This window comes from Dromiciops gliroides, chromosome 4 (assembly GCF_019393635.1).
Source record: "Dromiciops gliroides isolate mDroGli1 chromosome 4, mDroGli1.pri, whole genome shotgun sequence".
NCBI lineage: Eukaryota > Metazoa > Chordata > Mammalia > Microbiotheria > Microbiotheriidae > Dromiciops > Dromiciops gliroides.
Genome location: NC_057864.1, coordinates 110,367,580 through 110,378,657, shown reverse-complemented (window position 1 = coordinate 110,378,657; position 11,078 = coordinate 110,367,580). Strand labels below are relative to the sequence as shown.

The 11,078-nt window shown below is 42.0% G+C and overlaps 1 pseudogene; it reads right to left on the bottom strand.

The window, feature by feature from the left end:
* Positions 1–1,325: 1,325 nt before the first annotated feature.
* Positions 1,326–1,859, bottom strand: LOC122725682 (annotated as a pseudogene).
* Positions 1,860–11,078: the final 9,219 nt, after the last annotated feature.

Below are 11,078 nucleotides of genomic sequence, written 5' to 3'. Positions count from 1 at the left end.
AACTGGCGAAGGCTAAAATAGTCATTAGAATAAACATAATTTCTATAATACTTTAGGGTTTTACAAAAGCATTTTTTCCAACAAAACAAACCTCTTCAGTGATGAGATCTCAAAGAAGTTGATCTTTGAGGCAAAACAGAACAGTGGAATTCTATTTCCAGTTCAATTACTGACTAACCCACATACTCGGCCAGTCATTTTGTCTCTGTGGGCCTCAGTTTACTTATCCTACAAGCTAAAGTGGTTGACCTAGAAGATCCCAGAGGTCCCCCCTAATTCTATATTCAAGGATGTGTCAGTGATGCTGGCACTTAGAGTTACAGTTTGGGTTAGGATTAGACAGGGTTTAAACACAGAGAATGAATGACTCAAAAGTTTTGCCCCACTGTCTGCTCCACTTAAATTGGGCTTCTGTTCATTTTAGTCATTACTTGCTGTGGAGGGTCTAGGTTTTCCCCCATACACACAGCATATTGTGTAATCTAAATGAACCTGTTGTAATTATCAGGCGAGAAACAGCAAGTGGTCAGAGGGAAATAGTGGCTATGGGTCCTTTGGACTAGGGTAACTGAATAAAGCTCTTCTTTTGTTCAGTCTCTGTCCAAAGCCCCACTCCTGTTCCAAGGGTGCAGCAACTAGTAGAATTTTCTCTGGAGGGACCCACTCAGCCAAGATGGCTTCCTTCTTTTATACTCTGGAGTAAATGACTGTCATAAATCTACAGAGAAAATCTGAATAACCTTTTTTTTAAGAATTAATTTACCGGGGCAGCTAGGTGGCACAGTGGATAAAGCATCGGCCCTGGAGTTAGGAGTTCCTGAGTTCAAATCTGGCCTCAGACACTTAATACTTACTAGCTGTGTGACCCTGGGCAAGTCACTTAACCCCAATTGCCTCACTAAAAAAAAAAAAAGAAAGAAAGAAAGAAAAGAATTAATTTACCATCACAGATCATTCTAGAACAAGCAGGGCTGGAGAACCCACAAGATAAAAGGGCATCCCAGCCTTTGTATCATATCCACAGGGATCCATGCTGTGTGAAGACAAACACATATGTATGACTTCATTTGCTGTCTTCCAGTTGGATTCTCCCTACAAATATCCTTCATCATCCTCCCCCTTTCCCTACAAATATACTAATTCTCCCCTAGCTACTCCATTCAGAATATCATGTCCTACTCTAAAATCAGCAGACCAGCCAAAAGTAGTCATAGCCATGTGCCCTCTAGATAGAATGACTTTGGGTTTTTTTGTTTTGTTTTGTTTTTTTGACATCTGAATAAGTATTGACTCCTCAGGACACTGGCTTTGGCATCTTTTCCTACTTATTCATCAGCTTGTTGCACTGTGCCTTTCTCAGAAACATAGATACCATGCAAAAACTTTCTGATATCCTTGTTTGTTTGGTTTTTTTACTGTGGTAGCCTGTTAGATCAGGGCAGCTGAGTTTGCTACAAGTTCAATATCATTTCCTTCAAGAATTAACTCATCTTTTGGGGCTTGAGAAACAGCACAAGCCACACCTGGTCTCATGCGCACTCTTCGGATATATTTTTCATCCAAGAAATTTCTGATTTTGACAAGTGATCCATTCTCTTGAATAACAACATTGATGGGGAAGTGAGCATACACAGACCTCATCTTGTAACGAAAACACAGAGTAACACCTTTGATCATGTTTTGTATATAACTACAGATAGTTCGAACAGTTGCAAGTTCTTTTCGAGCTCAACATTGATTTGGTTGAAATCCCTTCAGAGGATTCCTTTAGGCCCCTTCACAATAACTGTACGACCCTTAAGAGAGATGTCAACATTTTCTGGGATGTCGACAGTCTGGTTGCTTAGAATGGTCTTCATTCTGATGGTGATAGGGCCAAAGAGCTAGAATGACTTTGTTACCAGCCCCTCTAACACTCACACCAGGCCTGTACGAGCCTGCAAGACGATCTCAAAGCCCCAATGAACAAACATGGGAGGCTCATAGGGGAGGCATCTGGTCCTCCTGAGTAAATCCATAGCGGGGGCAGCTAGGTGGTGCAGTGGATAAAGCACCGGCCCTGGAGTCAGGAGTCCCTGAGTTCAAATCCGGCTTCAGACACTTTTAACACTTACTAGCTGTGTGACCCTGGGCCAGTTACTTAACCCCAATTGCCTCACTGAAAAAAAAAAAAAAAAAGAAATCCATAGGGGACCTCCCTCTGCAGTCCTGCCTCAGGACACTAAACAGTTGCAGGGTAAAGAATGGAGAGGGGTGGTGCCCAGAATGTTCATCTGAAGGGGTTAACCATGTTCTATGTGCCATTTTCTATGGCAACTAGAAGTGAATGGAAGACAATCTATTTTATGGAGGCCATACAAGTCCTGTTTAAAGTTAAACTCATGTTTATTTTTAATTAAATATATTTGCCAAGATTGGTATTAGAACAAGAAGGGCAAGAAGAGGGAGAAGGTAAGTCTAGATCAGTATCTCCCACTTAAAAGGATTAAAAAAAAAAACTTCAGCACCCCAGGAGAGTAGAAAGAGCACTGGTCAGAGAGGCAGATAACCAAGGCTCTAGCCCCGTCCCTACCAGTAGTCTTCTCTTCCCCTACCCAGGATTCAAGTTCCCTTACCTTTAAAGAGGGTGAGGCCACAAGATCTCAAAAGTCCAACTTTCCAACTCTGTGATGAAGCCTTCTCTGGAAACTGTCCCATGAGATAAAAACGTGATCCAAAAAAGATCAAGCCTCTAATTACAAAGCTGGGGACAAATAGGCCCATTTACTGTTGCTCACGATCAATATCACTTTCCTAATCCTTTGGGCCGGCTTTCCCCCTACACCACCATGGTACCAGCTACACGAATAAATAGATACAAGTTAATGAATGGATAAATAAGTGAATGAATTGATAAATGAATAAATGGATGAATAAATAAATAAACAAAAACCAAACAAATAATATGTACTCAAACACAGAAAATGCCTTGGCAGAACCCTGTGCCCCACGCACCCATCCTGGGGTTGGCCTTATTTCTGGATGCTGCTGGCATTGCTGACATTTCCTTCATCAGAGATCAGTGTTGAGAAGCTCGCATTGATGGGCAGAAGCACCTATCTGGGTTTTAATGAGTTCTTTTATTGTCTCTTTGCTCTGACGAAGATTATAAATGTGATGGGTGAAATATAAAAAATAATTAGTCCCAGAGGTGAACCCATCCCCTACAATACATCTTTTCTTTTCCTCAGTCTGCTGAAAAGTTTACTGCTTCCAGATGTGTCTGATTCCAATAACAGGAGGGGCTGGGTCCTTGTAAGTGGTAAACTTGTCGAGGAGAAACCTCTGTTCTGAGGCAAGGGTTATACTCTGAGAGGTCACTTTTGAAGGGACAGAGTCCATAGCTACTTTTTATCACATCCTTTCTGCCTCTTTCCCTAGGTGCCTAATACTCCATAACCTAGTAGTTGGAAGGCCTAGGCCAGCTTCAGGATGCTCCCTGGCAGGCCCCTTCTCAGTAACCTTCTAATAATTGATCACCACTAACTCAGAGTCAGGTATCCTCACTTTTTATGGATGTTGTTGGAGATCAAACAGAGATAGACCAGGGTGTCTACACATTAACCATGCTCAGGAATGGAGTGCACATCTTAGTCATATGTCAAGATGAATTAGCCTCCCCAGTATATTTGTGAACCAATGGTGTGTCAGAGGTAGTGATGCCTTTCCAACTAATAGACTGTAAGTCAGTCAGTCAACAAGCATTTATTAAGCCTTTACTATATGCCATGAACTGTGGTAAGCCCAGGGGATTTTACAGTAGAGTCTCCCCTTCAAGGAGCATATATTCTAGTTGGAGAGACCATGTAAAAATAACTATGTACATATAAGGTATACACAAAGTGTCCCAAAAAGTCATTGCAAAGGGGCAGCTAGGTGGCGCAGTGGATAAAGCACTGGCCTTGGATTCAGGAGGACCTGAGTTCAAATCTGGCCTCAGACACTTGACACTTAACTAGCTGTGTGACCCTGGGCAAGTCACTTAACCCTCATTGCCCTGCCAAAACCAAACCAAAACAAAACAAACAAACAAAATAAAACACCAGTGAATTGAAGATAACTGGGCAATACAGTACAATGAAAAAGGTACAGTATTTGGAATGAGACTGGTTTGGAATTCCAACTCTGCTAAATATCAACCAACCAATTAACAACAAGCATAAATATGGCAGGACCTTCAATGCTGCAGCTGGAAAAGACCTTAGAAATCTAGTCTAAGTGTTCTTAATCTTATTCATGTCATGGGCCCCTTTAGCTATTTGGACTTTTCACAGAACAATGTTCTTAGATAACTGAAGAAAATTTTAAACTTCAACTAGAAGTAGTAAAAATAAAGATGCCATTTTTCTCCAATCACTTTCCCAGATCCCCTAAAATCTAACCATGCATCCCTTGAGCTAATCTTTCTCATTTCATTCTGTAGATGACAAAACTGAGAACCAAAGAAGGAGGTTGAGCAATTTGTACAAGGTCACATAAGTAGCAAAGCTATGAGGGGTTCAAACATGTGACCCCTCACTCCAAATCAAGTGGTTAAATGGTTTTTTTTTTTTTTTTGGTTTGGTTTGGTTTGGGGTTTTTTGGGTTTGGGGTTTGGGGTTTTTTTGCAGGGCAATGGGGCTTAAGTGACTTGCCCAGGGTCACTCAGCTAGTAAATGTCTAGAGTCTGAGGCCGGATTTGAACTCAGATCCTCTTGAATCCAGGGCCCATACTTTATCCACTGCGCCACCTAGCTGCCCCAGTTAAATGTTTTTAAGTGTTAGCTTGCTACCTGAATGGCCTTGGGTTTAACCCAACTTCTCTGGGCCCCAGTTTCCAAATGTCATATATGAAAAGAAGGAAAGCACAAAGTAATCAGTAAGTATTTTTCCTCACTCCTACAATCCTTTGGAAAAGTAACTGGCCTAGGTTTGTGCAGTTTTTGTATGATGCCTGAGTCACATGGTAGATATGTAAGTCACACAACCTTTAAAGTGCAGTTCCTTGAGGACAGAAATGATGATGTGAACAGATGCACAGCAGGAACACCTAGAACAAGGCTGCTTCCAGATCTAAATCTATTCGGTGATTAAAAGATTTCTAAGGTCCTATGCAGCTCTATCAGATGATCACAGAATCTCTGAGACATACTTTTCTTATCTGTAAAATGGGAATAATAATCTGAGTTTCCTCTACTTCCCAGCATTATTGGGAGGATTGAATGAGGTGGTATATGTGTTTTATAAACATAAATTCGCTTTATATATTATTTATTCCAGATAAGGTCTTAGGATAATTAGTTTATTTGACCATGTAACTGAACTCTGAAAGGGTCTGAGCTTCCATATTAAAATCATCAATATTTCAATTCCTTCCATTCATTCAATAAACATTTATTAAACACCTATTAAGGGCAGCTGGGTAGTACAGTAGATAGAGCACTGGACCAGAAGTCAGAAACACCTGAATTCAAATCCTGCCTCAGATACTTACTAGCCATGTGACCCTGGTCAAGTCACTTTACCCTTTTGCCTCAGTTTCTTCATCTGCAAAATGAACTGGAGAAGGAAATGGCAAACCACTCCAGTATTTTTGCCAAGGAAAACCCAAAATGGGGTTAGGAAAAGTCAGACACAACTGAACAGCAACAACAATATGTGTCAGGCACGGTGAATATAAAAAAAAGAGTTCCTGCTCTAAAGAAGTTTACAATCTAACCTTACTTTACTTTCCCAGAGGGCTAAGGTTGAACCTTTTTGTTTCTCTTGTTATCTCCCAAAAGAGCTTATTTACAATATACTCCTTACAAATGCAAGTCTATTAAACCTGACTTTTTCTGTGAAGAAATGGCATTTTTAAAAAGAAAAACATCCACAGGAAAGTTAGACTTGGCTAGAGGAGCTTCTAGTATGGGTCTGTCTTCAGGCAACCAACTTAGCTAGCTAGAGTCAAAGAGGCTCATAGGCAAAGGACTGGTCACCAGGGGATGAGTATTTTTGGCCATGGCAACTCATGAAGACACAGAGCAGTCTCATGATTTGTATCGGTAGAAGAAACAGCCACCAGTGAAATCATAGGCCCTTAATGTATTGAAGCAAGTAATGAATCACACAATGACTGTCAGCCCCCTGGGGGACCAAGTATATGATTATAACATGAAGCAAATGTGTATATGATTGACAGAGAGACAGAAAGACAGAGAGATAAATTATAGTCATTCTAAACTCCATATGTTGCTTAATGTCCATTAATGATCAGCAAATTAGTAGACTCTATATTAATACTTCTATTCACAGCCAAATGATTTGTTTATTTAACTGATGGCCTCCAGTAAAGACAGGAGCTATACTAAAGGGTGTTTGCTGAGCCTGGCAAATGATCATTGGACTTTGTTGATACTTTTAGATCAGAAGGTGAATTGTTGGTATTTTCAACCTTTTTACCAAACAAACAGACTCTAATGAGGATTGGAGTTGACTGGCACAGAAATGTCAACACAGGCACAGTCGACTAATATGTAGCTATTGATTGACATTAGCCAAGTCAGATGTCACTTTCTGGAGGAAAGGGTAGCATACCACGTCTTCAGATTGCAGGCACTGTGACAACCTCGATAGCGTGATTAGAAAACTGAACAGAAAGTTGTGCCAGAAAGGGAAAAGGGCTGCTAAAAGAGGATACAATCTTCAGGTGATCAGTGCACAGTCATCCCAGGAGGGAAAGAGTAGAAGGTGGGAGAGATTGGAATGAAGACACCTTCACAGAACTGGTCAGGCAGGGGAACTGCAAGAGGATACCAGTTGTCTCTCTTGCATCCTGTCCAGGGAGGTGGCTCCTCTTTCATAAGTCCAATTCTCTAAATCTCAGCACAGATGGAATCACAGAATTGAGGGAGGAATTCCCCTACAGCGTGTGTGTGTGTGTGTGTGTGTGCATCCACACATGTGAAAGAGAGAGAGAAACAGAGACAGAGAGACAGAGAAGGAGATTGGGATTAGAAGGAAGAAGAAGGCAGTCATGCTTGCCTTAAAACAGTTCAGGGCAAACCTCAGGCCACTTAGAAAGTCCCCAGGGATTCGGACCACTACTGCTACCTCTTTCCTAGGAAAGTCCAGTCACTTGAGGCCCTCTCTGTCACTACGTTGTCTATATGAGAAGCCCCCTATATGGAGGACCATGGGAGCATTCCCCATCTAAGAGCACTCTTTAACTGTGATACTTTTCTTTATTAGCCATCCAAAAGGATTATTCTGAATCACAAAAGATCCTCATTTAGGGAAGCACTGGAGATGGAAACCCCAGCTGGTAAGGGAGGGGAAGAGAGAGACCCAACTTCCCAATATGCTCATACATACTGGGGGGACATTTGAAGCAGAAGGCACTGTCCCTTGGGCCCCTGGTGGGAGCACATTCCATCTGAAGGAATGAAAAACATTAATTTAGTGCCAACTGTGTGCAAATCACTGTGCTAAGTGCTGGGGATACGAATAGAAAAGCGAGACAGCCTCTGCTCTCAAGGAGCTCCACTTCTAAAAGGGAAAACAACGTACCAGGAGTGCTCGGCTACAAGTCCGAAAGGTCCTGTGGTCCTTGGGGAGCAGCAGCAAAACATGATAATACATCTTCTTGGGTAGAATTTCCAAGACAAGATACAATTATATTGTATGATATACATTCCATGTGTATGGATCCAGATGTGTATGTATGTCCATGTATATGTGTGTGTTCTACACACACATATATTATGTGTTGTGTGTGTGTGTGTGTGTGTGTATATATATATATATATATATATATATATATATATATATATATATATATATATAGTTTAGATGAACGATTTGACAGTGCCAAGGATTTAAGGGTAAGAATTCTGTTTCCCTAGTTTTCCATAGTTGTGACCACTGAAAAGGTGGGAGCACTATCACCTGCAAAGGAAGTTGTCAGGTTACATATCCATGAACTATGGGTAAAGGGACCAGATTGGAAGCAGGGCTGGTGGTCTGGGAAATACTGCTTACCCCAGGGTTCTTGGGCTGACATCCCTGGTGGTAGCTTTGGTCAACAGCCATTGGTGGTGGTAGGAGGGATGTCTGGTCCCTTCTTTACAAAGGTAGTTCCCTTCTGTGATGTCTACAGGACCTCACCCATATTAGATGCATAATAAATGCTTGTTGCAGGGAGCAGCTAGGTGGTGCAGTGGATAAAGCACCAGCCCTGGATTCAGGAGGACCTGAGTTCAAATCCCGCCTCAAACACTTGACATTTACTAGCTGTTTGACCCTGGGCAAGTCACTTAACCCTCATTGCCCCACCAAAAAACAAATAAATAAACAAACAAATGAATGAATGAATGAATGAATGAAGCAAAATAAATAGATAAAGAAAAATAATAAATGAGTGGATGAATAAATAGATAAATAACTAAATGATTGAATGAATAAATAAATAAGCAAAGAAATGAATGAATAAAAATGGATGAATGAATGAATGGATGGATAAAGGAATAAAAATAAACAAATGCTTGTTGATTGACCCTTGGGGCTGAATTAGAATCAGAGCCAGTGGCCTGGGAGGCACTGCCATTGGGACAGCTCTTGGGCTCAGGTTCCTGGGTTCTTGCCACCAGAGAAGAGCAAGAGTGCTTAACTTAGACACAAATATCCTAACTTCCCAACTTCTCCATCTATTCAGGCCTCATTTCCTTTGCCACCTAGCCATTAAAAAACAGCGATGTGCTTGATTTTATCCTTACCCACAAGTATGCCTCTTCCATGTTCATTTTGAAATAATCATTCATGGTTCTCTCTTTCCCTCTGCCTTACCACCTCTAACTCTATCCCTCACTTTCCCCATCCCTCCATGCCCTCCACTCTTCTATTCTTTCACCCTAACATTGGCTATACTTGCCTCCCTTCTCTATCTCAATGTCTCAGTGAATCAGGTCAATTTTTCCCTCTGCTCTGCCCTTAAATCCCTTGCCTCCTAGTCATATAACCATTTGTGCCTTGCTATGCTCTAACCCTGGACATTTTACTCCTTCATTCCTAATCACATGCTCCTGGATGGTGCTGGGGCAAATGATGAAACTGTGCTGGCTGGGATCACTGCAGTTTTAGGTTATTGAATCTCAACCAGGCCCTTACTGAACCTCTTCTCAGAGATTAGTCAAAATAAAGATGCTGGGGGCAGTTAGGTGGCACAGTGGATAAAGCACTGGCCTTGGATTCAGGAGGACCTGAGTTCAAATCCAGCCTCAGACACTTGACACTTACTAGCTGTGTGACTCTGGGCAAGTCACTTAACCCTCATTGCCCTGCCAAAAAAAAAAAAACAAAAGAAAGATGCTGGGTTTTTCCCCATGCACATTCACAATCCACCTAAAATCCATAGGTGGACTCTAGGGCAAGAAACCTTCCTTTTAGGGGAGGTGGTGATGGAAGTGTTTTACCCAGCTTGGCAAATGATGCTTCAGCTCTGTTCCTCAGAATGCTTTGCTGCTTTAGCCAGGCAGGTCGGTAGGTGGTGCTGATGGTGGTGGCAGGGATGGTGAGACCCTTTGTACAACAGTTGCTCCACTGGGATCAAGTAGGAGTCAGCACTGGTGATCTGGGGGCCCACTGTTCTTTTTTTTGCCACTGCTCTTATAAGAGCTCTTGGGCTTACCTGCCTAGAGCTGACACTGAGAGAAATGTACTTAGTTGTATCAGAAATAAGCAACCAGGCCCATGTTATGCCCCAAAGTGCACATTGCTTATTGCCTGATGCCAACTGATAAATTCACACACACACACACACACACACACACACACACACACACATTGTGTCTTACACCTAGTAAAAGTTTATTGATCATGATAATCAGATTCCTCTCCTCCGTATATTCTGGGGCAGTGGTGTCAAACTCAAATTGAAGCAAAGGCTAGAGTTAAGCACTCTTGCTCTTCTCTGGTGGCAAGAACCCAGGACCCTGGGCAAGTCATTTAACCCTCATTGCCCCACAAAAACAAACAAACAAACAAACAAAAAACAACAACAGCCAAAAAAACCATTTTAATCTAGTTTGTGTTACACTAAGGAATGTTGTAGACTGGACTGCAATACCTCTGCTCTATGGTATGACCATAACCAGTCTACTTGCCTTCCCTCACTCATGACACTCTGTCTTCTGTCTCTGTGCCTCTGTACTGCCTGGACCCTGTGCCTGCAATGTGCTCAATACCACCTTCTGCAAAAGGCCTTTTCTGGTCTCCCCAGCTGCTGTTCTCTACCCCCTCCCACTCCCGCTTTAAGGTTTTTTGTTTAATGTCAAATTGTTTCGTGTCTGACTCTTCCTGAGCCCATTTGGGGTTTTCTTGGCAGAGAGACTGGAGTGGTTTGTCATTTCCTTCTCCAGCTCATTTTACAGATGAGAAAACTGAGGAAGGAAGGATTAAGTGACTTGCTCAGGGTCACACAGCTAATTAGTATCTGGGGCTGGATTTGAACTCAGGTCCTCCTAATTCCATGGCTGGTGCTCATTTTATCCACTGTACCACCTGGCTGCCCTACTTTAAGATTACCTTCCATCTATCTACTCTGCCTGTTGTCTCCTCCCATTAGTCTGTAAGCATCTTGAGGACAGGGAATTTTTTTTTCTTTTTCTTTCTATCTCCAGGACTTAACACAGTGCCTGACATATAGTAAACACTTAATGTTTGCTGATTGATTTATTGATCGATTATCACACATACAAACACACACTTTTATTGGTAGAACACAAAGCATATTTTCCAGTTACTTCATTTATTCTTTTAAGTTCCTGGAAGGCAAGGAAGGAGACGTGATTCTTTTCATTTTGCATGGGGAAGGGAGAACCTCAGAGAAGGAAAGATGAGCTTGATACAGCACAGAGCTGTCTGTGCCTGCCACTGATTATAGTCACTGTGGAAGACAGCTGCCTCCTGTGATGTCTCAGGGGAACTCTAAGAATTACACAACGCACAGTGTCAGAGCTAGATGACAGTCTAGTCCAATGAGTATCTGCCTAAGAATCTCCTCTGCCTTATACCTGAAAAAT